At 49.0% G+C, this 27298-nt stretch overlaps 1 protein-coding gene across 4 annotated transcripts in view; it reads left to right on the forward strand.

Moving 5' to 3' along the window:
- Positions 1-7339: 7339 nt before the first annotated feature.
- The window catches only part of SRC (SRC proto-oncogene, non-receptor tyrosine kinase), a 71098-nt gene continuing 51139 nt past the window's right edge, over positions 7340-27298 (forward strand). For 3 of the 4 annotated variants that reach the window (XM_050917366.1, XM_050917368.1, XM_050917369.1), the window contains exon 1: positions 7340-7919. The gene's annotated coding sequence lies outside the window, so the exon portion shown is untranslated. Of the gene's footprint in view, positions 7920-8151; positions 8187-27298 lie in introns of those variants that run through there. The other variant, XM_050917367.1, reaches the window with a different exon arrangement.

Consider the following 27298-nt stretch of genomic DNA (forward strand, 5'->3'; position numbering starts at 1 on the left):
CCACACCTGGTTTCAATTTCACAGAACCAGAATCTAGTCTCCTCAACCCATCCCTAGCTAAAGGAGCAATATACAATAGTTCGGAGGCAACATCCTGCCTGTGCTGCACTTGGCACATCCAACGTGGGAGGGAAGTTGGCTTTAACCACTCACTTTCGCCCTGACACAGCCACTATCATAACTCAGAGCAGCCCTATACTGATAGGAACTGTGCCTAGGATGGCTCTGCTGTCTGAGGATTGCCGGAGCTCAATGCACTCTAGACACATCCGTTATGCTGGAGGTGATGGTCACGCAGGCTGGCTTCACCATCTTTGTGCCACCCTGCAATTCCAGCACCAGAGGACTCCCGAGCTGCACTGTTCGCAAATCAGCCAGACGGGGTGAAGATCTGGCCCATAACATTTTCCTGAGGCTCTGGTATTGCTTTTCTCTAGCCCTGTTAAAGCTGGTCAAAATAAATAAATAAGTAAAACTTCTATCCCACAGGAAATTCTGAGATTTTTAAACTTGATTTTGCCTCAAATTAGGATGAAAAAAATCAAAATCTCTGAATTTTGTGCAAGCTACAATATTTCATTTTGACCCAATTGAAATGTTTAGGTGTGACTATCATTTTGAGGTTTATATGTTATTGTAAAGTGTCAGGGAAAAGACCACATGAACTGGTTTGGCCTTATTGAAACAAAATGTTTTCATACTTTCCCATCAAAAAATGTCAGTGAAAGCGACAGGCTCACAAAACATTTCGATGTTGTGGATTCAGGATTTTCTGACGGAAAAATGTTCTGCTGGAAAATTTTCTACCAGCTCTAATTGATATTGCTGTGTGAAACATCATTGTTTAGGGTAACAACCCTTTACTGCTTTCCCACCTGTAAGTACTGCTAATGACATTAGAAAGAACAGAGTGGGCTGTCATGCCACGGAAGTTCATGATAGCCTCCCTTCATCCTACTCCTTCCCGGGCTGCCCCACACAGCCACCACCGTCTCACCATTCACTTTCCTCCTGAAGACCCATTTCCACTGCAACACCTGCAAGACAGCAGCAAACCAATGAAGGTGAAATACAGGGTCATGGGGGATGTTTTGTTTCTATATCATATACAAAAGTAAAAAGGGAACTAACAAGTGCACATCAACCATCTCCTTGAGCGCTTTGCTTCTGTGTTGTAATCCCTTAGCCTTTGTCTTTTGTCTGTCTTTTTAGGCCCTGAGCCTGCAAACATAGCTCTTGTCCATGTGGGAAAACTGAACAGAATAAGGGTTCACGCTGAAAAATTATGGAGCATGTTCCGCAAAAGCTATTCCAGTCAGTTTCCCCATGTAGACAAGTCCAGCTGCTCACCTACTCAGCTTGGCTTCAGTAGAACTATTCATGGGCTAAAAGTGAAGCATGTGCATGAGTCTTTGTAGGATCAGGGCTGTAGAGTGTAAACTCTTTGGGGCAAAGACTGTGTTTACCTCAATGTTTGTCCAGCATCTCTGACACTACTACACTCTAAATAATCATCACAATTTGTGCAGAGCTGTCTGGACTTTGCACTGAGCAAAACACAGCCAGCCCAAGGAACTGGATTCACACGACCAAAGCTTTAAAATTTGCCAAGATGCTTAAAAATTAATCTGGCTGGAGTAGAATAGATGCACTGTGTAAATCCACGGCTATGGATTGAGAGCTCGGGACTCAGCTCAGCTACTTTACTCAGCGGGCTTCCTTTTACTTTATACAACGAGTGAAGAAAGTTCACATATCTATGCTCTCTAGTTCACTCCTGATCTTGAAGGCTCTTCCTGCATGGGGAGAGCATGATTCTTAGGTGTAGTGTGTATAAGACAGATGCTGTGGACTTCAGGTCAAACAGAGGCCTTAAAAATAAGTGATGAAAAACTGTTTAGATGAATGTTAAATGGACGTTTCAATCTGCAACTCACATTTCTGTCTGAAAAATGTGCACCTACAATTACTGGTTATAAGTAACATCTAGGAGGCGATAACAGAAATAAATTAGAATACATAAATGTTTTCATAGTTTTCTGCTTGTTTATTTTGTGCAGTTGACAGCACTTTGTGTATAGTCAGTTTCACTCTTTATCAGTTTCTCCCTTGCTGAAAAGACTTGTATAAACACCAGCAGGGGAGCAGAAAAACACTTCCACATTTTAAAAGAAATTATTAACAAAAAAATCAGGACATGTGAGACTTGTCCGAAAGTGGAATTGTTTTCAATTAGATAGTCTGGTGGTTTGGTTTTTATATTCAAGTTGAAAGTGCCTCTTTTATGCATCAATTTAAACCTTGCCGTGTGCCCAATTTCCCCTCCCTTGGCTTTTGAAAGTGTGAATTTTATTGGCACCAGTTAATGGTGAACAGAAGAATCATTTGAGAATAAAAAAAGTTCAGATAAGAGCTGAGGGTCCCCAATTAGTAACATAATCTCTGTTTAGATTTTAAAAGGACCAAGAAAAACATTTTGAGCAGGATGGAAAGCAAAGAAAAATGCTTGGCATTTGGTGCTAGCAGGGGCATGAGCAGCTCCAAGGGACAGCCCCGCACTTGGGACTGATTCTGGTATACCGAAGCACATGCTTAGCCTTAAGCACATGCTTAAGTTCCATTAATATCAATGCTTTGTGTTTAAGTGCTGTTGTGCCTGCGTTGTGTTCCTGAATCGGAGCTTTAGCAGGTCAGAGAAGGAGGAGTAGATTGATTTCAGAATGTGTATTTTTGCAGATTTTTAAGTCTACACATCATCACCCTCATCATAACATAAACTGGGTTATTGCATGTTAAATGGGACAAAACCCTTTGCTGTTCTCCTTTGAGCAACACTGAACAGCTCCCAGAGGTGGAGAGTTTTGTGATGACAACACACCCTATAGAAACAGATTTGGCTACAAAAGAGAAAATAAAATTCAGCTACCCAAAGGACTCTCCATTAAATTGGATGAGCATCCCTTAAAAGACCTGGCTGTACAAACTCCACTTCATATTGGGCCTGAGGGTGAATCCCTCACTCTCGCTGGCGAGCACTTACTTGCACGAGTAGCTTACATTGACTTCATTGGGACTACATTTCTGAGCAGTGAGAAGATTTGGACTCCCAATCTGGTCCTAAAAAATGGCCCAGCTTAACTTACAGCCTTTTGTAACCAAAAATCCAGAAAGTTGTGAGGGGGGATGAAAAGGAATCTTAGCCCTGGCTTATGCTGGAGGGAATGTGGAGAATGGAGAGCCTGCTATCACAATGGTATCTCTGCACCTGTACCCAAGATATTTAGAAACTGAAATGTATGTAGACAAAATCCTATCTAGCTTGGTACTTATATGACCCTAATAACAATCACCATAGTGGTTAAGTATTTATCATGAGAGGGGCATCTACAAGATACCCTCCCTCATGTATCCTGTGGTTCCGAGCCAAGAATTCATCATTTAGATCTCACAGCACCTCACTTTCATACTTGCTAGTGGCACCAGTAGTAGCCTAACAGTCTGTCACCAAAAGATAAAGGAACCCCTCATCATCAAGTCCTGCATCAGTGAACTAGGGGGAGGTGGTGGCTGGAGTTAGCACGGCATATATGATCCTAGTCACAAATAAAACCCAACCCAAAACTCTTTATAAATCTGGTTGTTGGTTGGCTTTCTGGTAACAAAGTAACAGTGCTATCCAATAATAAGCACACTTGTGCAGTACTTCCATGTTCAAATTGCTTTATGGCTCTGGTCCTCACAGCAACCCTGTGAGCTAGGCAAATAACTAAATATTGTCTGTGCATCAGTGCCCAGTAGCCATACATGAGTTAAAGGCAGTGTAAAGAAGCCAGCCCTCTCTGGTGAAAAGGCAGGGGCCTGTCCTCAGTATGACAATGATCAAAAACTGTTAACTGAGATTGCAAACTGCATGCTCCAATGATAAACTGATAAGGAAGGTATCAAGTGAACAGCTCCTCAGTGTAATAGCTCCAAGTGACTATGTGCTGGACACTCAGATAATGGAATTAGTTTTTGGTATGACTTCTTGTTCCTCGTGACTCACAGGCTTGTCGGCCTTCTGCCGTGTCACAGGAAATGCTTTTTCAATAAAGAAAAAAATCAGTCATGCAAGTCTCTGGAATGCTTCAACGTTTCCAACTTTCTTGAAGTGTCAGCAGCTGCCTGAAGTACTGTGATTTTTAAAAATCAAACCACTTCAGAGTTCCATGGGATTTCCTGACCTGAGGTGCTGTTTGCTACGGACAATAGATTGTTTTATTCTGCCTGTGATTTAACGGTTCATAGAAAAGCTACAAGTGTGCTTTAAGTACTGGACCTAATTTCTTCCTTGGATATAATATGACAAGGAAAGATTGGAGGGACTTGTTGAAGGAGGGGTTAGGCAGCACTGTACAGATACTCATGCAGCAGAGACATGCTCACTAAAGTAGGTAGATACCATTACTGTGATGTCAGGGCTTGAGTTCAAAGATCTTCCAGGATCCTCAATCAATAACAACAGTATGTCCAGGTCAGTAGCAAGGCACAAGGACAAGTTAGCAGGGAAAAAGCTTATTCTCCTGAGCTGTACCTGTTCTTCTCTATAGAACGAGAGGAATCTGGACTCCTGCTCTGTCAATCCAAGTACCTTTCTCAAAGTGCATATAAATAATCTGATGTGTCCATGTTTTGGCTTGTGCAGGAGACCTCATGATTGCCAGTACTCTCAGCGGGCCAAATTTGCATCTATAAATTAGTGCCAATTAGTGGCTAGGGTGGGATGCTGAAAAATGTCCCTCTTTGGGAAGATCACATGTGCCTTAAAAAGAGAAAAGGTATTGAGCTGCGTGGGAGGAATCCTATTTCATTTCCACTTCTATTCTCACTGACATTCAGCCCTACACTTCCTCTTGTTGATCTGCTGAATGCTTCTGCCTGGCTCCAAAAAGGCCATTCTCCAGGGCCAAGAGGAAGTTGGTTTGCTTGACTGTAGGGGTCTTTCCCACAGTGATTTACCAACCTTCCAAAACACTGACCTGAAGGGGCCACGTGGGCAGAGAGGGGAATGCAGTCTCAGTGTTTACTCAAGTCTGTGAATTTGGTTATGGAGCAATTTATGATTTCCCCCTGTGGAGTCACAAAGATAGCTCATCCTTTAACTGGTAGACCACAGCCTCCTGGGATGCAATGAGATCTCTAGGTTCTTTAAATCCTGATCCCAGGTGAATGGGGAAAGAGAATAAAGTGGAGACAGAGCGTGACTTACAAGACTGTTAAAGCAGTGGTATTAGAGATCATTCAGATATGTACCATTACTACTGCTTCAAACATGGTGGGGCAGTGGGGCTAGATTCCCTGAGTACCTTAAAGGTAACTGTGAAATAACATACAATTAAGGCTGGTCTTTTCCATTTCTCTATGATGCATAAAGAAGGCCTGAAAGGTTGTTTATTTTTGCATGCTAATTTCTAGAGGGGAGGTTTTGTTTTTTACTTTAGAAATATCAGGAGCATCAAAGCTGGTTTTCCTTCTCTTGTTGAAAGCCTTTCTTGGAGGATGCAGAGGAGGCTTTATATTTCTCTCAGTTCTTAACTGAAAGGGCTGGAGTAAGTAACAAAATAGCTTTTCTTCCAACTGTTTTTTGGTGTCAGAGTTAAGTAATAAAAATGAACCCAAAGAATTTTAAACAGACTGCATGGAAATCACTTCCCTTCTCCATTAATCAGGTTCCACTTTTATGGGATATCATCAACTGCTTAGTTCTCCAGTTGCCCATAGAGCGTCTGTGTTAAAAACCAGATCCGACTTGGAATGCTAATGTAAAAGTCTAAGCAGAACCTCCACCCACCCACCTGCCTTTTTGGGGGACAGGTAGCTGAGGCCCTTTCACGGGAGGTAGCATGATCTAGTAAATACATCCTAGGACTGGGAGTTCAGAGATCTAGTCCTCCCTCTGTTGTGTGATCTTGGACAAGTCACTTTCCTTCTTTGTCCTCATTTCCCCTCCCTTGTCAGTCTTATCTGTTTAAATTGCAAATTCTTAGAGGAAAGGACTGTCTCTAGGCCCTAAACTTGTTTGAGGCCTTATAACAACAATTCCAGGCAGGGGCGGCTCCAGGCTGAAGGCACCAGCGCAGCAAGCACATGCCTGGGGCAGCAAGCCGGAGGGGTGGCCTGCCAGTCGCTGTGAGGGCGGAAGTCAGGCAGCCTTCAGCAGCGTTTCTACGGGAGCTTCGCCGGTCCCGTGGTTTCGGCAGTAATTGGGCGGCGGATACGCTGATAGCGCAGGACCGGCGGACCTCCCACAGAACCGCTGCCGAATCTGCATGACAGGGGTAGACCTTCCACAGAAACGCTGCCGAAGGCTGCCTGACTGCCGTGCTTGGGGCGGCAAAAAACATAGACCCACCCCTGATTCCAGGCCTTCTCATTAATGCTTGTGATGGGCTCAGATGAATGCCACGGAAAAGCCCAGGAATACCCCCCAGGAAGCACTTTTAGGACACAAGATTAGCTCAGTAATCACTAGGGTGCCCCTAGACACCTCAGGGAACAGTGGGGACTCATCTGCAGACAGGTGGGATTTTTTGTAATTTTTAAATACAACTATTTCTTTGTGCTCTAGAAGGCTACCTAGAGGCAAGCACGTGGGCAAACACACAGGCCTCCTGCATGGGTTTAGGCTGCCACAGCCCATATTTACCAGGGAAACCCTTTGGGGCAGGGGCAGGGACAATCTTTTTTGTCCTGCAAAGAGCATCAAAGAGTCCTGTGGCACCTCATAGACTAACAGAGGTATTGGAGCATGAGCAATTGTTCTGTTTTTCCAGCAATGAGGGCCCCAGTCCATGACCACTGGGTCTCCTAGTTGCTAAGAGAGTACAATAAATAAACAACAACAACAACAATTCCAGTCTGCGAGCGGCCGGGGTTTCCCTGCAGCCCTGGAGAGCCAGCAGAGATGCAGCTGCTCTGGGGGCTGTGCATAGCTCGCCCCAGCTCGGCGGGCTGTTCCTCGCCGCAGCAGCTCCAGCCTCGCCACCCGTCTAGCTGCGGCGGGGGCTGGAGACCGGAGCTCCGTATTCTCCCCATAGAAAAGCGACGTCAAGCCCCGTCTTGCAAACGTCGCAGCTTCGCTCCGGGCTATGCCAGTTTCCAGCCGCTGGCAGAGCGCCCGGAGCCTTTTTTTTTCCTTATTAAAAAAGAAGAAAAAAATATCCGGGGGGAAGGGCTGGTTCTTTTCCCTTAATCTGTTTCCGGTTTGCTGCCATATTCCCCCTTTTGGGGTGGGTTAGGGGAGGGGAGTATTTGCAAATAACTAGGAATCGATGCTAAGATTTGGGGTGGTAGCGGCAGGGAGAGGAGGAAGGGCAGGGCCGGACCAGGAGCCGCCCTCGCCGGGAGCGCCTGAGCCCAGGCACCTAGAGGGAGGGAAGGCAGGGGGAGGGGGGGCTATTGCGTTGGCCTCGCCTGGCCCCCGATGCTAAATCCAAGCAGGCAGCAGCATGAATCACAGTGGGGAGAAGGTGTCTCAGCCGCAGGCGGGCGTGAACCGCTGCTGACATCACGGCTCCCAGTTACAATCCGGCTCTCGAGCCATTTGCTGGCGTTGCAGCCGCGCCGGGAAGGGGCCGGGGGCCTGAGCAGCCGAGGGGGTTAATTCCGCCCTCCCCGCCCCCGAGAGAGACAAAGCCAGAGCCGGGTTTTTGTGTCTGTCTGGGCGCGCCAAGCATGAGCCGTGTGTCCCCGGCGCGGCTGCCCGGCTCGCTGCCGCTCCGCGCTGGTGTCTCGCAGCGGCGCGGGCGAGCCGTGTAAGTGCGGGGGCCGGGGAGCCTGCCAGCCGCCGAGGGCTTTGCATGTGGGGGCTGCCGCGCTTGGGAGGAAGGAGCTGAGCGAGGAAGCCGCCTGGCTCGGGGAGTTTTTCGCGGAGAGAGACGGTAAGAAACCGCCCGGCTGCCGCCCGCGCTGCGATAGGGCTGGCCGGGGGAAAGGGGCTGGTGGATATTGACTGACCCGAAGCTTTGTTAACCTGCCTTGGCGGGGTGTGTGTGTGTGTGTGGGGGGGGTGTCTGCTGGGGTTGTGTAGGGGCGTTACACTTCTCCTCTGAACAACAACAGCAGCAGCAGCAATTCCTGTGTGTGGCACCTGGGAGCTGCCTCCTTACGGCTGAGGATGAGTTAGCTGAAGCAGCTGAATGGGAAAGGTATTGTCTGGTGGGGCTGGAAAGGGAGGGTGATACGGTCAGGGGGATGTGGGACTTGTTCAGAGCCCCTCACTTTCTTTTGTTGTGGTGGTGCAGGGCTGACTGAAAGGTTGGGGCTTCTCTTCTAGCTGAAGACTTTCCGTAGTTCATTTAATCAAACCGCTTGGGGAAGCAAGAGGGGGAGGGAGCTGGAGCTGTATGTAGGCCAAAAGATGAAATATTAATAACTCAGCTGCTTTGATGTCTTCTGATTCATTTCCCTTTTACTATCTGTTAAATATTCATTTCAGTGGGATTAAAAAAAAAGGTGCTCTTTGGGGGTTTGTGTGTTTACATCACTTTGAGGAGTGTAGGAGAATCTCTGCTCCTCACTTTTTTTCTTTTTTTTTTTTCTTTCTAACCTGGCCCTGTCTTAACTAGGGTTTACCTTGTGGAAGACTGGAAAGCTGTTTATTACTTACCAGCCCTGTAACTTATGCTTCTTCAGATCAGTAGAACACCACTATAAAAGAGAAAGTAACAAACAAGGTTTTATAATTCATACTAGATCTGTAGTAATCAGTTGCTGTCATGCTAAATACTGTAGTCCTAGGTACCCAAGGTGGGTAAGATAGTCCAATAAAATATATTATTTCACCCACCTTGGGTACCTAGGACTACAGTATTTAACATGACAGCAACTGATTACTACAGATATGGTAGCTCTAAAGCAGAAGTCAGTCCAATAAAATATATTGACTTCTGCTTTAGAGCTACCATATCTGTAGTAATCAGTTGCTGTCATGCTAAATACTGTAGTCCTAGGTACACAAGATGGGTGAAACAATATATTTTATTGGGCCGACTTCCGCTTTAGAACTACAGAGTCCTAAGTCCTTCTTCTGAAGCTAAACACCTGAGGTCAGAGCGAGCAAACTTCAATGGGGTTTTGTTATTGTTGTTTTACTCCCTAGCTCTCCTGGGTGTATGCGATGAGTGTATAGGTGGTGCACATGCTCTGCTTTATCATTCTGAGACACTGTAAGAATTCCTGCTGTCATATTGGTTCACTTATTTGTACCTGCTGGAAGAAGATGTGTTAGACCCAATAGAAGCAGGGGCGGCTCCAGGCCCCAGCATGCCAAGCACGTGCAGGAGTTGGCGCCCTAGGCGGAGGTCCTTCCGTGCTCCCAGTCGTTGGCAGCAATTCTGCTTCGGGGGGCGAGTCCTTCCGCGCTCCCAGTTTTCGGGGCACTTCGGTGGCGGGTCCCAGAGCGAGTGAAGGACCTGCCGCAGAATTGCCACCGCCGACCCAGAGCGCAGAAGGACCCCCTGCCGCCCAGTTGCCGCTGAGAGCGGCAAAATGCTGCCCTCCCAAATCCTGGCACCCTAGGCAACCACCTAGGTTGCCTAAATGGAAGCACCGGCCCTGAGCGCGTGCTTGGGGCAGCAAACTGCAGGGGGCGCTGTGCCGGCGCCACAAGGGCTGCAGGAAGGCTGCCTTCGGCGGCTTGCCTGTGGAGGATCTGCTGGTCCCACGGCTTCGGAGGACCTCCTGCAGGCAAGCCGCTGAAGGCAGCCTAGAGCCGCCCCTGAATGGAAGGGGCAGTCAGGAGGTGCTTAATACATCTTGACCCTGGCAAGGCGTGAGGTGCCTCTTCTGTTGGATGTTCCTGGTACTGTGTGGTGTCTGCCAGCGAACTTCTGTACGGCTTTCTGCAAAAAATGAATGAGAACCTGCTGCTCTCTCTACCCTGGGATCACTCCCTTGGCTCCTCCATTCCTTCCCCTCCCCTGCCCCAAGTACTTGCGCAATGACTTACGCTAGCTCTGTTGGGATACTTACCTAGGCCTCGTCCAGACTAGGGGGGGAAAATCGATCTTAGATACGCAACTTCAGCTACGTGAATAACATAGCTGAAGTTGAATATCTAAGATCGAATTACTCACCCTGTCCAGACGGCGTGGGACCGATGTCCGCGGCTCTCCGTGTCGATTCCGGAACTCCATTCGGGTTGATGGAGTTCCGGAATCGATATAAGCGCGCTCGGGGATCGATATATCGCGTCTAGATTAGACGCGATATATCGATCCCCGAGCAATCGATTTTAACCCGCCGATACGGCGGGGTAGTCTGGACGAGGGCTTAGAGACCAGCAGATGTTAAGCCCTCCCAAATAGGTTTCCATTTTTATAAAACCTAGGGCTTTAGAAGCCCATTTTGTTTCTTGGCCTGTGGTGACTGAGTGCCCTTGGGGGAATAGGCTGCACTGGGAACTCAGAATTGTCTCACACAGTCTCTTTGTACTAGTATAGACTGGGAACAGGCATCCAGTAGTCTGCAGTTCATAAAGAAACAAGATGGTCAGTGATTGTAGTGTGTGTGTTCTCCTTCCCCAAAAGAGGTGGCTAACTATTTTACCTGTTCGGCAAAACAGCTAAACGGCAGGTGACCCACCAGACCGTGAAGGGTATTTTAGGTCATCCCAGAATGTAACAAATCCCTGGTAAAGTTTGCCTCTGCTGGCTTGAAGCAGGTAGCTGCTCTTGGCTCATGCGTTAGAATGCTCACCTGGAGGTGTGTGGGTTGGCTTTCTGTTTTGGGCAGACCTGTCTGCTGCCAGTGAGTGTTAGCCTTCTGAATGCTCCCCATCATGCCGGGCTTGTGTGTGGGAGCTCTCAGGGTGGAGAACTCAACCTGGCTGCTTTGCTTGGAAGTCTCCAGGACTCTAGCCCTGCTTGCTATGGGATCATGGGTGAGCCACTTCTTTGTGCCACCTACAAAGTGCTGGTGGCCGGGAGTGGGGAGGAATAGCAAACCTGACCCACACTAGTAAAACAACTTGAGAGCCTCCAAGAAGTGCTGTCTAAGACCTTGCCTACATTGGGAAAGCATGTGAAGTTTGTTGGTGGTCTCCCCCCCTTTTCCCCACTCCCCACCCCCTGCACTGCCAACACACATGCCTGCCCCAGCGTTTCCATGGTGGAAGCTGTAGCATGGACAGAATGCAGGCATGTCTTGCAGCTACTCTGTGAGCTAGATTAGGGGACGTGATGGTGAAATGCCTGCATCCTGTCTACACCACAGCCTTCATGGTGGTCCGTACCAGTGCAGGTAACCACTTGCCAACTTCTTCTTTTCAAATACTGTATTGGAAAGTTGTTAATGTCATATCTGCCAAGCCTGGAGTTCCCCTTCAGCAGGTGATAGCTCTATACATGTCTAAGGCCCTCATTCATCAAAGCACTCAAGTACGTTATGAAGTTCACCTTTACTGAATGGGGGCCCCCCAAAGCTATATGGGATGTCTGATGATCCCAATGCCATTATCTGTGATTGAGAGAGATGTAGAAGAAGACAGATCATTGGGCATCTGAAGATGAAGCTGTGGCAATTAAATATAAATATGTTTAAGTTGGGGGACTTGGTCCTGAGAATTGCTCAGCACCTACAACTTGTTAGTTAATGGGCTGGATCCTTAGCTGGTCTATAGTGTCTAGGCTCACCCAAGATCCCACAACAAGCAGGGCTAGAACTCTGGAGACATTGAAGTCAATGGAGCTATACTATTTTCACCAACTGAGGATCCAGCCTGATGAGAGTTTTGGCCACTCTGCACTCAGGCCTTCAATGATTATGATGTTAAACAAAAAGATGGTCTGAGCCAAACTGCTTTGAACTATGGGAGGTTGGAGTTGGGAACTGCTTCCAAGTTGTGAGCAAGGGAGGTAGCTGGGGGAATCTCTCTCTGTGGCGGCTGCTGCTGAAGTAGTGGATCAGCTGACATTTTAGGAGGCTGATTTGTGTGTGGCCATGTGCTGGACTTAAGAGAAAGATATGATATGTCCTACTGATGGATTGCCTTCCACTAGGCAGGCATGGTGGGCTTGTGAAACTCCAGTGCACGTGCAGAATCAGGAGAGTTACCTGAAAAGTAGCTCTACAACTTGATGAACTGCCCGGGTATGCTTTGGGGGTTGAGTGGGGGGCCAGCAGCCAGCAAGTACCTAGATACAGACCTGGAGGATAGTTTCACTTTGGAGACCTGGAAGGAGGGTATGCAGTTAGAAATGACAGATGTGTATGGGAAGCTTGGCCGGTGAGACAAAGCAGAGGAGCTGCTTCATTAATTTCTGTAGCCTGGTTACCCAGACTCAAAGGTCTGAGCGTGTGAAACGAAATCTGCGCGTAATAAGTAAAGTCACGTACTCTCTCGTACTGAAGCAGGTGGTAGCCTTTGCTGGTGGACACGTGTTGAAATGTAATAGCATGTGAAAGTGATGCTGTTGTTCCTGCCACTGCAGCACTTGACACCTGAAGCCTCACTTGTTGCCTTAGTGGGCACTTGTCCATTTACCACAGTGGTTCCCCAGTTGGATTTGATTGTGCAGCCTCTAAATAGCAGAATGAAACCTGCTCTATGGCATCTGGAGCTGGAGGAGCTGTGGCTGTTGCTGCCCATTTGTGTATTGGCAGAAGTGTGGCTGGAGAGGAGTGGCTGAGAGCTGCCCAGTCTCTGATTGCATTATTCCTGCTGGGAGCTAGGGCTAATGATGGGATTAAGCCTGGACTTTGAAATCATTGGTAAAACTCTCTGAACATGATCTGGAATAGAACCACTGGGCCCAAGTCTCACTTAATTACCCACAAATGTAAATAATAAAGGAGTTTGGGGCAAACCATAGTCTGAAGTGGATGACTTCAGTTCCTTAGTCTGCTTCCTCTGAGTGCTTAACACAAAAAGGCAGCATCCTTTCTATAAAGGGCTGTGTTTTTGGCATTGCTGGGGATGTTTGAAAGCCTATCTAAAGCACTATTGTTTCCTGTACTGTCTGTCTTACTGCTTGATTTTGTTAACATGCTCCTTTTTATCTCTCAGAACAATTTCCCATATGACCTCACTTCCTCAACGTGTAGCTTCTCGTTTCACAGAACCCAGTTGGAAATTCTTCCGATGCATTTCACTTACTCTGGTGTAGAACATCCCAGAGTGAAACAAGTTCTTCCCCCCTGCCTTGCCCATTTGCCCCCACCCAACCATCCCCTTTGTGCTCAGTGAAGAAAGCACGAGGTACCTCCACCCAAGTTGCTGAGTTGTGTGTGTTTTTGTTTTTGTTCTAACAGGGAAGAGGCAGATTCATTTAAGTTGATGCTTGTAAATGAAATATGAGCTTAAATCACTTAACATGGAAATAACTGTCTGTGCTAATGCTATTCATGCTGCTCTAGTTAAAATGATCAGTGTTTCCATTCCAATAAAGCCCTGTTTTCTGAGGCTTATAACTTTGGGTCATTTAACAAAACAAAACAAAAAAAAATCCCTCCAGGCTGAAATTTGCTAGCAAAAGTCTGCCTGGGAGCAAACATTTTAAAGTATGTGGTGCTATTTAAACCAAACTTTACAAAAACAATTTCTCTTTCCTTCAATTTTTTTAAATGGCACAGAACCACAAAATAACTAGAAGCCTCCGAGCTCTCCATAGAAGAAAGGAGTAAGCCTGTGGCGCTGTAGTAAAATCACATGTAGATTTCTTTCTTTTGTGTGGGGGAGGGAGAAATTAGTTGAGATTCAACTCTGAAATGCAGCTACATGTCATCTAGTAGCTGCTTTTGACAGCGTTTTCCCCAGGGGTTTCACCTAGATGCCCAGACCCACATCAAGGCCCTAATCCTGCAACAGGCAGAGCTCCATTGGGACATCAACTTGTGAAGATCTTATTTCAGAATCGGGCCTTTACTCTGTGCAGCAACCTGTGCCTGGGCTGCAGATTCTAATGTTCAAAGTGTGGTTTGAAAACAAACCTTGGGAGGTATTTTGAGAGAGCGTGATCTGAGCACAAGGCTGGGAACCAGAAACTCCTGGGATGTAAATCCAGCTCTGCCACCACATTCCCTTGAGGCCATTTATAACCTCTCTGCCCTCAGCTTCCCCATGAGTAATATGGGGATGATCCGGGGCCATGGTGAGATTTAATTAATTAATGTTTGTGAAGTGCTTTGCAGATAAAGGCTAAGCATGAATATCCCCTTTGGGAGAACCAGCTGGCCCATGCTTGCTTCCAGTCTGGCTCTTGTTCCATTTTCCAAATCTCTTTAATTAAACCAGGCGGATTCCTGACTCCCGGGGTGTGATACTGCAAATGTTCCTGTGTTGCTGGCTTAGCGTAAAGCAGGGATGTGGCCACCCCATGTGGTGGGGCTGATGCTTTGAACTGTGACTCTAGAAAGAGAAAAGCAGGTGTCTGTTTTTGTAGAGGCCTCTGCAGAATGGGGTCCCAATGCCCCAGGGTGCAAGATGCTCAGCACCCTCAGCTTCCACTGAAGTTGATGGGAGCAGAGCCCCTAGTTGGGAGGGTCCTAGTACCCTGCAGGATCAGGCATTTAGGTGACCAGCTATCCAGTGGAGGGACCTACAAAACATCACGCTTGGGGAGACTCCTGCTCCAAATGGGAGTCTGGTTAAACTAATCCTGCATACAGGACATTGGTGCTCCTCTCTTCTCACCACTGGTCTTGGGGAGCCTGCTCCCCGAGACCTATCTCAAGTGAGTGGCCAGAAACTGAGGAAGCCTGGAACTGGACTAGCTGGCAGTGTTGATTGTTTGAGGTTGTTTCTTTGGACTAGTTGAGGACAGGGTTGCTTTGGGGCAACAGAGTATGGAGAGAAAATGCAATACCATAGAGCATCTGGAGGAGAAAACATTGGGCCTCCAATCTGAACCCCCCCAGATTCCTTCCTTGAAGTCTGAGAGTCTGAATGTCTCTGCTCAGATCTCCCTTGGTTTCATGACTAGATTCACTGAGGTAGCTATAATCACCATTGCGCTGGTCTGATCAGGCTTAGCCAACTAGATTTTGCTGCTGTTCCCGCTCTGGGATGAACTGGAGTAGGAGGCAGAGATTCTGGGGCTTGAAGGATCCTGAATAGCTGTTGTAAATCATAACAGAAATGAAGATGGGGTCCTGATGTTATTTTGAGGGAAGGGAAGATACTTCTGTCCCTGGTACCATCTATGTTGTTATGGGCACTCTCCAGGTTGGCTAGCTCCAGGGACTTGCTCAGTGAAGATTAGTCCAACTTGTTTCTCTGCCCTAACTTTGCAGGTTACAAATTCTGTAATGTCAGTGGTTTTCCCCAAGGCCAGTAAAGTAGCTGGCTCCTGGTGTGCTGTCCAAGGGGAACTGCAAAGGAAAATGTCAGCTCTCCTCCCAGTGAGAGGCATGCTGGTGCGCAGGTATCCTTGTGGGAGGAGCTTGTTTTGGGGTTGACCCCCTGTTCCAGGTGGGTGGGAGAAAGGTGAAGGTTCTGATCTCTTGTGATACTGACTTCGTCTCCTGCTTGGGTTTGCTGGGTCATTTTCTCTTCTTGCTTGTGACTTCTCCTGTGCAGTATTTACTCCCTGACTTTCTTCTAGTACTGTAGGAAAATCCTGGAGGCTGGCTCTAAATTTCCCAGCCATGTCTCATGTTTGACCTATTATGGTCTCATTTCCGTGACTGTAAACTTTACTGGCACGAGGCTTGCTGTGCTGTGCAAACAAATGGAGGAAAACCTGACAGCACACTACAGAAATATCTTCCACACTGCATGTCTCCTTCTCAGCTTGTGGTTTCTCACTGACACTGCGTGACTGCTGGTCTGTGGCTATAATGTGGAAGCAATGAAGTGAGGCAGCTGCAGCTGAGTTTTACTTTGCATTTGTCTGACTCTGAAACTCTTGTGAATCAAAACCTGGGGAGTGCAGAAATGTGTCCTCGACTTCTGCAAACTGTGGAATCCTTCTCAGTTCTGCTGTGTATGGCAATGCCCTCTTCTCATGCAGGCCAGCATGAAACTGGGCCTGGATGACATGAAACATTCATTAGAAGTGAAACCCATCTGCCCCTGTCCATGCCCTGCTTTATTCCTGTTCTGTCATGTTCATAGAATGTTACGGTTGGAAGGGACCTCAGGAGGTCGTCTAGTCCAACCTCCTGCTCAAAGCAGGATCAATCCCCAGACAGATTTTTACCCCGGTTCCCTAAATGTACCCCACAGGATTGAACTCACAACCTTGGGTTTAGCAGGCCAGTGCGCAAACCACTGAGCTATTGGCCGGGGGGGGGGGGGGAGTTCCTCCTTCCTCTGTGGCATGGAGTACAAGTCACTTGCTGGTTTAAACTAGTGTAAATGGTGGATTCTGTGTAACTTGAAGTCTTTAAAGAATGATTTGAGGATTTCAGTACCTCAGCCAGAGGTTAGAGGTCTGTTACAGGAGTAGGTAGGTAAGATTATGTGGTCTGCAATGTGCAGGAGGTCAAACTAGATGATCATGATGGTTCCTTCTGACTTTAAAGTCTGAGTACTGGGTGCTTTGAGCCCTGGCTGGCTGTGTGGCAGGGAAATGCAATAAGAAAAACTCTAATAGGCAGGAAACCAATTCACTTTATAGAAACAGCTACACCATTTGAGCATTTGTAGAATTCCTCCTGGTGGGCTTGAATCTCACTCTTCCTGTAATCATTTTCTGGGGGATGGGACACGACCAGGAGACCTCGCTTCTAACTCCTGACTATGACACTTATCAGGTTTGTGACTGTGACCAAGTCACTTAACCTCACTTTGTCTCATTCCCCATCCGTGAAATAGGGCTAGTACCTGTCGTCTCAGAAGTGCTTCGATGCCTGCTGACGAAGCTCTAGAAATGCTTGTCATTGCATAGGGTGCTTCCATAACATCGCTGGGGGGATGGAATCTGTTATACTCATGAGACCCGGAACTACAGCAAAGAATGAGTGAGGGTGGATAGAGGTACTGAGGTAACTGGGGCTGGAACGCAGCCATGTGCAGCATTGTCCTCGTCTGCCTATTCCAGCTCTGCACCATGATCCTCTGTGCAATCCTCTGACACTGCAGGAGTCCTGGAAGCCTCTGATGGCAATTGACAGCCCCGAGCAAGTGGGACTGAAGGTTTTCTGTGGGTACAGCCTGCTTGCTGCTTGTAGCCGTGTTCTGCTACGCCTCTCTGGAGCCAATCTGATTTCTATGAACAGGCTGCTTCTCCTCCTCTGACCTCTCCCTCAGCATAGCCTCAGACGGATTTGACCAGACAAAGGTCCAGCGTGGAGGGGGCTGAGTGAGTGTGTGGGGCTAGGAGGGGGGGTTAGGTTCATGATCCAATGTCACAGGCAATTGAGTCCTAAAGCAGGCAGGGTGGGGCCTAAAGCAGGGCACAGGGGAGGCCTTTCACTGCCACTCTGGTGTGATAAATGTCTGATCGTTGGGTGAGATGAGCACAAGTGGCGCAGCTGCCCAGGCATGTGACTTCAGAGCAGTGTGTGGAGTCAAAGGGGACGTGTGGGTCCTGGCAGAGGTCTAGAGGGGGCCAACTTGCTGAACCTAGGGAAACGGGAAGAAGTAACGCAGGGGAAGTTGCTGTCCTCTTCCTATGGCATTGGACTCTGCCGCCCGAGGGGAAATAGCTGTAAGCTTCTCGGCCGGCTCCTGAGATGCAGGGCATGCATCTCACTTTCTGTGCTGCCTGGCTACCTCTCTGTAAAGCCTGGTGCAGATCTGGCACTGTTCTTGCTGCGGAGTTGGGTACTGACAGCCACGTAAGGAGGGCAGGTTTGACCCTGTTTGCAATGGCTGAGTAGACTGCTCTGCATTTGATACGCCTGACTTTCATGTTGCACCCTTCCTCCTATCCCTGAGCTTGTAAGGGACTGCAATAAGTTAGGCCCTTCCCTTAAGGAAAAATCCCCTTGATTGTGATGGGGATTGAGATTGACCCAACAGGGCTCTACAGAAATGAGCTGGAACCATCCTGTGGACTCTGAGAGGAAACTGGATCCCAGCTATAGGTTGCATAGGCTGGTTTAAAAATCCTACGCCATTGTATAGACTTCTCCATAAGGGTTAATTTTTAACTGTGCTTTAAAGGTCTGACTGGGAAGCCCCACTAGCATTAATGTTTGTAGTAGATATTTGAGAAACGCCAGTGAACGCTGCTCTTTGTCTGCCCTGCACCAAAACAGTGCTGGGTGCCCTCATTCACCTTCAGCAGCGCTAGCGGCAAAGTGCTCTCATTAGAGCTCATCAGTGATACCAGTGCATAAAGTAGGAGGGATGGAAATCTTAGTGCATTCACAGCCCTCAGAGTGCTTGAGCAGCTCAACTGCTGGCCTGCCAGGAGCCATTGTCACCCAGCTGCAGACTGGCAGGGGAGAACTACGGCAGCAGTATTAACCCTTGAGAGACTGGCTGAGATAGTGAGGTATGCATGGGGGCGGGGGGGAGGTGGGAGTTTTCTGTCTTCAGAGAACGCAGTAGAGCTTCCAGGCTGGGAGGAGTGTAGCTGCAGATTACGTGCATGGTGCTGCACAGAGATCAGAGCTGGTCTCAGCCCTGCCATGCCTGCTTTGCCATAGCAAACAGGATGGGCGGTGGCCCTTCTCCTTGCACAGCTTCGTGGGTTAACAGGGTTTTTTTGGAAGCCCAAAAGGTGAGGGTGTGACTGTGCTGGGCACAAAGGACGCCATGAACAAAGGCAGCAGAAATGGAAGGAGACCTTGTGGTAGAACTGAGGGATTGGGTTGGGAGTGGTCTAACAAACTCCTCACCCACGCTGGTGCCCTGTTAGCTGGTGAGCGCTCCGCAGCATGTCACCTGATTAGTGCAGAAAGCCTTAAATATAGAGACTGTCAGGGAGAGGGGTCATGTCTGTAGCCTGTCACTGCAACTCTCGTCACCCCACGGGTTCCAGCACATCTCCAGCCCCTATGTAGCAAGCTGCTGCCATTGCTAGTTTGGTGAAAGCTCTCCTGGTTAAATGCTGCTCACTTCACTCAGAGAAACCCTCCCCGCTCTTCAGTTCCAGGCAGCCCTGTGCTGCTGGAACCTCTGGATCCCCTTTAGGTCCTGCCACAGCATCTACTGACTGACTCATGGCTGTGGCTGGCACAGTAGCCCCGTGTGTCTTGCATTTGGGAAGTGCCTGGAGCTGACTTATCTTGGAGGGATGGGGAGGAAAAGAAACAAACTCTTAGCTTTTCCGACTGTCTCTTACTCTGAGGTTGGCCTGGCCACACTGTCTGGTACAGCCTTTGCTGCCTTCTTGCCTCTCAAGGCTCTCTCAGCCAGAGCAGTTCTGAGGAATCTGATGCAACCAGGAAGTTGATTTGCTCATCTTATGAGCAAGCATGATCTGCTAGAGATGCAGGTGCTGGTGGGCCAGGATGGCCTACACACCTGAGTTGTCCTGTCTCAATAACAAACGATTCACTACCAAGGCGGGAAAGCTAGCTCAGACAAGTCCATCTGTGCTATTGTTGCAATATAGGAAAAGATCCCTCCGTGATACAGCGTCTGAGGAAGTAAATACTGTACTTGTGGGGAAATACAGGCAACAAACACGATGCAGATCAGGGAGACTAGAGGCCACAGCTAAGATCAGGCCTTCTGTGCTCGGTGCTGCACAAATATATGCGACAGTCTCAAAGAGTGTGCTGTCCAAATCGACAAGACAAACAATGGGTGGGCATAGAAGCAGCGTCAGAGAGAGGCCCAAGGTTGGACAGCTGGCTGGTGGCAGTGCTGGGAATAGAACTTGCGTCTCCTACTCATTGTTTCATGCTGTTCCTCAAGTTGATTTCACTAGCTCCAGCCTTGAAACAGGCAGTTATTGTGTTGTCTGTGTTGTAATGTTGCCTCCATATTACCAAGAGATCAGGGGCAAGCTGTTCACTTTTACCCAGCCACTTGCATGCCTGGAACCCCCTTGAAGTCTGCAGCCACGGGGTTCTTGGCTTATGTAGTTTTGTACACAAACACCCAGTGGTGCCGGAACAATTTGTATGGGGGACGGGGGGTGCTGAGAGCCATTGAACCGAACTGTAAACCCTGCATATAATGGAAACCGCTTCCAGCCAGGGGGTGCGGCAACACCCCTAGTTCCAGCACTCCTGCAAACACCTAGATCTGATTCCTTTTCCCTTTCTCTCTCTGCATGCACAATATTGATTTGAAACTGGCTGGTTATGCCTGTGGACCACTGCCCTCAACTAGATATGTGAAGCTCTGCCATAGATCTTACACTACCACCAGCTAGTGAAGATTCTCCTCCTAGTTTCCGTGGCAGAGGCCTGTCCTCTTGAAGCTGGAGGACCTGTTTTTCTCTCTATCACTGTGCAAAGAGTCAGTGGCCACTTAAGGGACTAGGTGGTCTCTGTGCTGCGCTGCATGGCCATTCAAATCTTCACTGCATTCATATCAGTTGCCAGACTTGTCTGTTAATTACACTTGGGTATGATATTGGCTCCGCTGATGTGTTCTGGAGGCTAGGGGTGTGTAGGATATAAGAGACACTGAAAAATCAGGCATTAGGTGTAAATAAAATGGCCATAGTGGGTCAGACGAGACCAGTTTTGACCAGGGTCAGGGGCAATATTGGCACCTTGCTAGGGCCTAGAACCAACTGCAGCCTTTCCATTCTTAGGGTGGAGATGTGGCCCATGGAGATGCAACGTGACAGCTTGACCTGAGCAACCTAGCAACTAGAATCTGATCTCTACGTGGAGGGGAGTGGATTTCTGATCTGGAGGCAGAAACTTCCTTCTAGCGCTAACTAGTTCCCAGCTGTAGGAGAGAAGCAAATTCCACTTGCAGCTGCTTTGACAGAGCCGAGACCCACATGCAGGCAAGCTCTCTCCCAGAGCTCCTGACAGGCCACTGCAATGACAGGAACCCACAGGGGAAGCGTCTGCTTTCAGTCTGAGATGCCTCCCTGCACCTGAGAGCTGTGGGGAGCACGCACTCTGAACGAGGGTGGAAGTGACTCAGCCGCGGTATTACCTGTGGGCAGCCAAACTGCTGCTCTCTACCTGTTCAAGCAGAGGTGAAGCGCCAAGAGGGAATGACACGCTAGAGATCATTGGAGCCACTTCATGTGCTTAAAAGCCCTGGGCCAGAGCAAGGATACCAGTTCAGCCAGGCAGGAGAATCCTTCGAAGGGGAGGAAGAACAGGGCCACGTAGAAGAAAAGTTCCAGGTCTGAACAAGTGCTCACCATCCTTGGCTGTGCTGGTGTCACTGCCCAAGCATTTCCATACCAGAAACCAGCAGGGCCAGTCTGACAAGGAGAGGAACTCCTGCAGGCTTCAAAAAAATCCTCTGCTGCAACTCCAGCTCTTAGAGGCATGAATCCAGAGATAGGGGAACATGTACATCACAAGTGTGCTGATCCCTTATGGAAGAGCCCTATGGAATTGAATAGGGATTAAGGCAATAGGGATCTATAGGAATTACTCTTCAAAACCCTATAGCAATGATAAAGATGATCCCAAAAGGACATAAGGTTATTGGTTATTCTCAGGGTGCTCCATCCTCCTTGTCACGTGGGTTTAATGCAAGTCACTTCTCTATTTGCCTCTCCTGCTATGTGGCCTTGGCCCAGATAAGTGACCTCACTGCCTCAGTTTCCCCCTCTGTATAAGGATTGCAAGGCCACCCATCAGCAGAAAGCACTCCAAAGAATCTCAAAGGTGTTATGCTGCACATGCACCATGCTATATGAGTGCTGCATTCACCATTAGCAGGGGACAGATCCAAATAGAGGTCACTGCAGAGACCGGTGATTTCTGAACCCATACTGGATTCCCCTCCAGGGCATGGAGAACGTTCCCTGTTCATGGGGTCAAGATATCATATCACAGATGCCAACTAGCAGGAATCAAAGGGAGCTCTGAGCAGCCTTGTGCTGACATGAGCAGAGCGAGGGAGATCTGGCTCTAAACAGGAGTGGTACACCTTGTCACTGGCATGCAGTCAAGAGATAGGGGTGTGAGGAAGGACGAGTCACCAGCGGAAATACAACACAACACCCTTTACCCAGAAGGGCAAGAGAACACTCCTAGAGGAGCAGGAATGGGTGCAGCACCACAGCTGCTCGGCATAGCAAACAGAAGTGAAACAGAAGGTGCCGGCTGCCAGGCAGGGCTAGTCAGCAAAGCATCCCTTTGTGCATTGGAAGCTTTAATTTACCACTGACAGTCGAGCAATGCAAACCCGCGGGGAGGCGCGGAGATGCAACAGCAGGTCACGGTGAGCTCCAAGCAGGGTGGGCTCCAGGCATCAGCTTAGCAAGCAGGTGCTTGGGGCGGCTAATTCAAAGGGGAGGCATTCTGTCCGGTATCGGGGCGGCATGTCCGGGTCTTTGGCGGAAATTCAGCGGCGGGTCCCTCATTCTCTCTCTCTCTCTCTCTCCCTGTTTGAGCTGCTGCCGAAGAGGGAGGACCTGCCGCCGAACTGCCACAGAAGAAGCAGCATGGTTGAGCTGCCGCCGAAGTGCCGCCACTCATCTTTTTTTAGCTGCTTGGGACGGCAGAAAAGCTGGAGCCAGCCCTGGCTTCAAGGGTGGATCCATTCCTGACCCAGCTCTCAGCAGCACCTCACACGCCCCTCCAGCCTTTCTGACACTGACTCCTGAGAGGGAAAGCGAGAAAGCGGATTGCGGGGGAGGGGAATCACGCATTGAACTCCTCTAAGGCCGAAGCAAAGGGAGAGATGAATACTTGCCCAGGGCTCTAGCAAAGAGAACCATGAAATGCCCAAGGAGTGAGTGCATCACAGAGCACGGGCCCCTTGGATCCTCACTGTAGATTCCATGGGCTTTGGGCAAGGGGGAATATTGTTAGTTTAACTAGGGCCTTTGTCACCCAGTGGGATTTCCATGGAAACGGGTGGAGGCCAAAGGGAATCGGGTGCCTTAGCAAAGGGCGAGGTATAAAAACCTAATGGAAAGAATGGACTGAACCTCAAAAGAGCCCAGGTTCCGGGATGGTTGGAGCTTTGAGGTGGCGTTCTGGGATGGGGCATCGTCCAGTGTTCGGAGCACAGGCCTGGAAGGCGGGAGTCGGGCTTCTTGTTCCAATGCTGCTGCTTGCTCGGTATGGTCCATGGTGAGTCTCTGCAGGAGCTCAGCCCTGTCCTGAACCAGGCCATAAACCTCTTCCTCACTTCCTCCATCTGTGAAAGGAGGATGATGCTATATTCACCTCTCTAAAGGGGGGCGGGGGGAGCGACACTGCAAATACAGTTTGTTTGCAAAGGGCTTTAAACATGCCGTGTGGTAGAAGTACATGGGGACTTGTTTATTTCAGCTGGCTAAGATCAAACACCGCATCAAGCTAGTGGAGACGCCCTCTTCTAGGAAGGGGCTCTTCCATCTCCACAACTCTGACTGTCACTGGAAGTGAGCTGGTCAGAATTTTCCTGGGGTGAAACTGCATGGGGTGAGCCAGTGGCACAACAAACTGGCCCCTCTTGCAGCTGACTTTGTCTACAAGCAAAAGCCATGTTGCTTTTGGTTAGCTTGCCATGCTTGTGCTCTAGCCTCTCTCCCTTCCTGAGAGTGAGTGTAAGTGAGGCTGTGCCAAGCCTGCTGGAAAAGAGCGGGTTCTCTTGGGGAGCGGAGGAGGGGTGATGGGAACCATTGCCAAGAAAGCAGCAATGATGAGTACAATTATTGGGGTGGGGGGGAATCTCTAAGGTGGCATGAGTGAAATCTGGGCTTAGCTGAGCTGTGCACATTAGTAGGGTTATGGCCTGCCTTTCAATTCTGTATTCCAGTTCAGAGATCAAAGCCTGCATGCTGGGAGGAGGGGAAGACAGAGTGAGGTTCCCCCCTCCCTTTTTCTTTTTTTTAAATCTTCAGCAGTAAACAAGGGGAAAGAAAGCCCTATTGTCCAGCCCTTCAGCAAGAGGAGATGCTCCAGATTGCTCACAGCAGGATTCCTCCACAGAGCTTGTCTATGAGGGCCTCAAAATATCAAGTGGAGCCTTCAAGGAGCTCTTTCCTGCCCTCTGAATGCATTTCACTCAACAAAAGCTTCGTTAAAATGAAAGGGGAGGGATAAGAAGGCTTGAACTGATGAATTAGAGGGAAGCTGGTCTGCCTGCACGGAGTAAATGAAGTCACTTTTTACCAGCGCCAGAGAGTTAAACTCGTGTCGGATCAAGGTGATTCAGGGTTTGATTTCAGTGTGTGGCTGGCTGCTACAAGCTCTCATTCCATGGGCTTCGCCAGCTCCCTAGGAGGAGCAAGGGGACGGAAGAGGTCTCTGCAATTGAACACCCTCCCTAGGAAGTGAATATTGTTACAGTACCACCAAGAGGCACTAACTGGGGATCAGAACCCCCTTGTGCTAGGTGCTGTACAAACACAGATCGAAAAGACCGTTTCTGCCCCCAAATAGCTGACAGTCTGCGTCTAAGATGAGACAGCAGGTCGATACGGACAGCTAGGGGAAGGAGAGCACTAGAGTTCAGTGAGATGATTGTTACGCTAATCATAATCGGTGGACACCAGCTAAAATGATGTGGGTTGCATTGAATGGAGTTACTTCTCTTGGCTTTTTATACACGCGTGAGATTCTCACTTAGCAAACTAGTGCTGCTGGCAGTGAAGGGAATTCCATGGCTAGAAACTGAAAGTGCTTCTGTTTTATTTTGAAATCCCCAGGCCTGGTGTCACGGAGTGTGGGGAAGTCAGGGCCCTGCGCCTCTCTTCCTGAGATTCACCGTGACTCTCAGCCAGCCAGTAAAACAGAAGGTTTATTAGATGATAGGAACACAGTCCCAAGCAGAGCATGTAGGTACAACCATAACCCCTCAATCAAGTCCTTCTAGGGGGTTCAGGGAGCTTAGACCCCAGCTTGGGGTTCCCTGCGTTGCACCACCCAGCCCAAGACTGAAAACAAAAACTCCTCCAGTAGCTCTCTTCCCCCTCCCCCCAGCTCTTCATCTCCTTTGTTCAGTCTCCCAGGCAGAAGGTGTCACTTCTCCCAACCCCCCCTTCTGGCTCAGGTTACAGCTCAGGTAGCTTCCTTCAAGGGATGTTCTCCATCCCCAATGTAACTCTCCTGCAACATTCCCAGGTCCAATCTGCCCTGCTTCCTGCTCTGTCACACCTGGTGGTGCAGCTGACCCAGCTGCAGAGCACACTTCCCTGTGCTGTCTTGCTTGCAGGAACCCCCGGCCTGAAGGACTAGGGAAGTGGCAAGAAGGAAAGGTCCCTGGATCTTGCCTGGCCTCATTTTGGCTGGTGAAGTTTGTGGGGCAGGGAGTGTTCGTCTGCTGTGGGCTGGGCTGAGATGACTGAACTCGCTTTGCTTGGAACCTCCATCTGGATTTGCTGCCCAACCCTCTCCCCACTTTCAAGTGAATGTCTGTTACCTCTCTCAAGCATGTAAAATATAGCTCACTGGAGCTTCAGCAGTTTTCCCATGTGCCGCAAGGACTGGTATTAAACTCAAAGCTTCCACTGATGTTGTTCTTTCCCCTCTCGACCTTGTTTCTGAGCGTGGTTCTGGAGCCTGCTGATGAGGGCTGGGAAAGCTGATAAGCCAAGTGGTGGAAAGTGCCAAGCCATGGGTCTGCTATCTGTGCCACTTGTCCGCCCTTGGGAGAGGGGGATGGGACATCTGCTCTCCCTGGTGTGAATGGTGACCAAGAGATTCCTCCTTCTGAAGCAGAGGTTCTCAAACTATGGGCTGGGCCTCTCAAGGGAGGCACCAGAATGTGTCATGGGAGGCATAAGGTGTATGCGCTGCTTTTTTTAATCTTTGAGTGACTGGGGCTTGTACAGAAGGGCCTTGCCCACCTGGGGGGCAAAGATAAAGGGGACAGCCAGAGCCCCACCATCCCATTCCCTCACTGGGAGGTGGAGGGGCTTTGGGTATCTGCCCCGGGACGGCAGCAGCAGCGCAGAGGTAAAGGTGGCAGTGGGGCAGTAAGTTAGCCGTGAAAAGTTATATTGACAAATAGCACTTTTCACATTGCCGTCCTTACTTCTGTGCTGCTGCTGGCATAGCACTGCCTTCGCTGCTGGGTGGTGGTATATGTACTTGAAGGTGGGGGGGAGGGGGCTGAATGACTGACTGCAGACACACAAAGAAGGGGAGCCTGATCAAATAGGCTTGAGAACCACTTTTCTAAAGGGAACAGAGTGCCAAAATGTGAGTCCTGAGATCTGTGGTTTTCTCTTAGAACAGGTGCTGGGAGGGCTTCCTCCCCAGACACAGCCCATCTGTGTGCCTTAGAGTTATAAGAACTGCCTACGAGAGAGGAAAGCCCCATCTCCAGGCCCCAGCCTACCTGTGGCCTCTAACCCTGCCAACAAGAGTGCCCACTGGTATCTGAGAAAGAGAGGTGTTTTGGTGTGGACTACTCCTGGACTGCCCTAAGAATTCGGCAGCTCAGAATCTCAACAGTGCTGCATTTCCCTAGGCCAGGGCTTGCAAGGATATCTTTGGAAGGCTGTCTGCTGCAGCTCCTGCACTGGGAGAATCCTTGCCTAGCCAGGTCGGAGACTTTTTTGAGCCCCTTGATGCTTCTTTAGCCCTTTCATCTAGTGTGAATGGGTTGGAACTTGAAGCAGAATTGAGACACCGGCTCACTCCAAATCAACACCAACTGGGTAGAAAAGCTCAGTAATGGAGGTGCTAAAGCCGTCTACCCTCAACCCTCCCCTCTGGCACTGGACTAATGACACTGCAGTAACGAACATGTCATTGGGGCTAAAGGTCGCAGGTCATATTTCCTGCTTTTCGTCTGGGTTTGTATGTTTTCCAGTCACTCACTTGTTCTTCCTGGAAAGCTCTTGGTATCATTGGCATTACTGACTTGCACCATCTGCTTGAGGTGTGACAGGAGCTGGGCAGGCCCTGGAGTGAAGACATGAGGAATAGGAGCTCATTATTAGGAAGGCAGAAACTGGGGAAATGGCTAGAAGAGAAACAAGAACAAAATGGAGGTTTTTCTAAATCTAGCTATATACTAGAGGATCCTGAATGCAAGACCCACTGCTTTTCATCTGGTGCCTGTGCTCTCTGGTGGTCTGAATGGGCCGTGTCTGTTCCTGGCATTCCAGAGCTGCTCTTAGACAGGTTTACAGCTTCCCACTCCTGGCTGTTAAAGCCTGTCTCCTGAGATGATGCTCTTAAAAGAGAGCTTTGCTGGGCTGTCAGCTGTTCCCAGGCAGCTGGGCTTTGCAGAGCCCTGCAAAATGTTTTCACAGTGAATTGTGGGGAAACTGGGACTGCTTCAGAATGTTGTGAGGCAGTTGAAACTCAGATCCTTGTGGATCACTGGACT

The sequence above is a fragment of the Gopherus flavomarginatus genome, chromosome 11 (assembly GCF_025201925.1).
Source record: "Gopherus flavomarginatus isolate rGopFla2 chromosome 11, rGopFla2.mat.asm, whole genome shotgun sequence".
Classification (NCBI taxonomy): domain Eukaryota; kingdom Metazoa; phylum Chordata; order Testudines; family Testudinidae; genus Gopherus; species Gopherus flavomarginatus.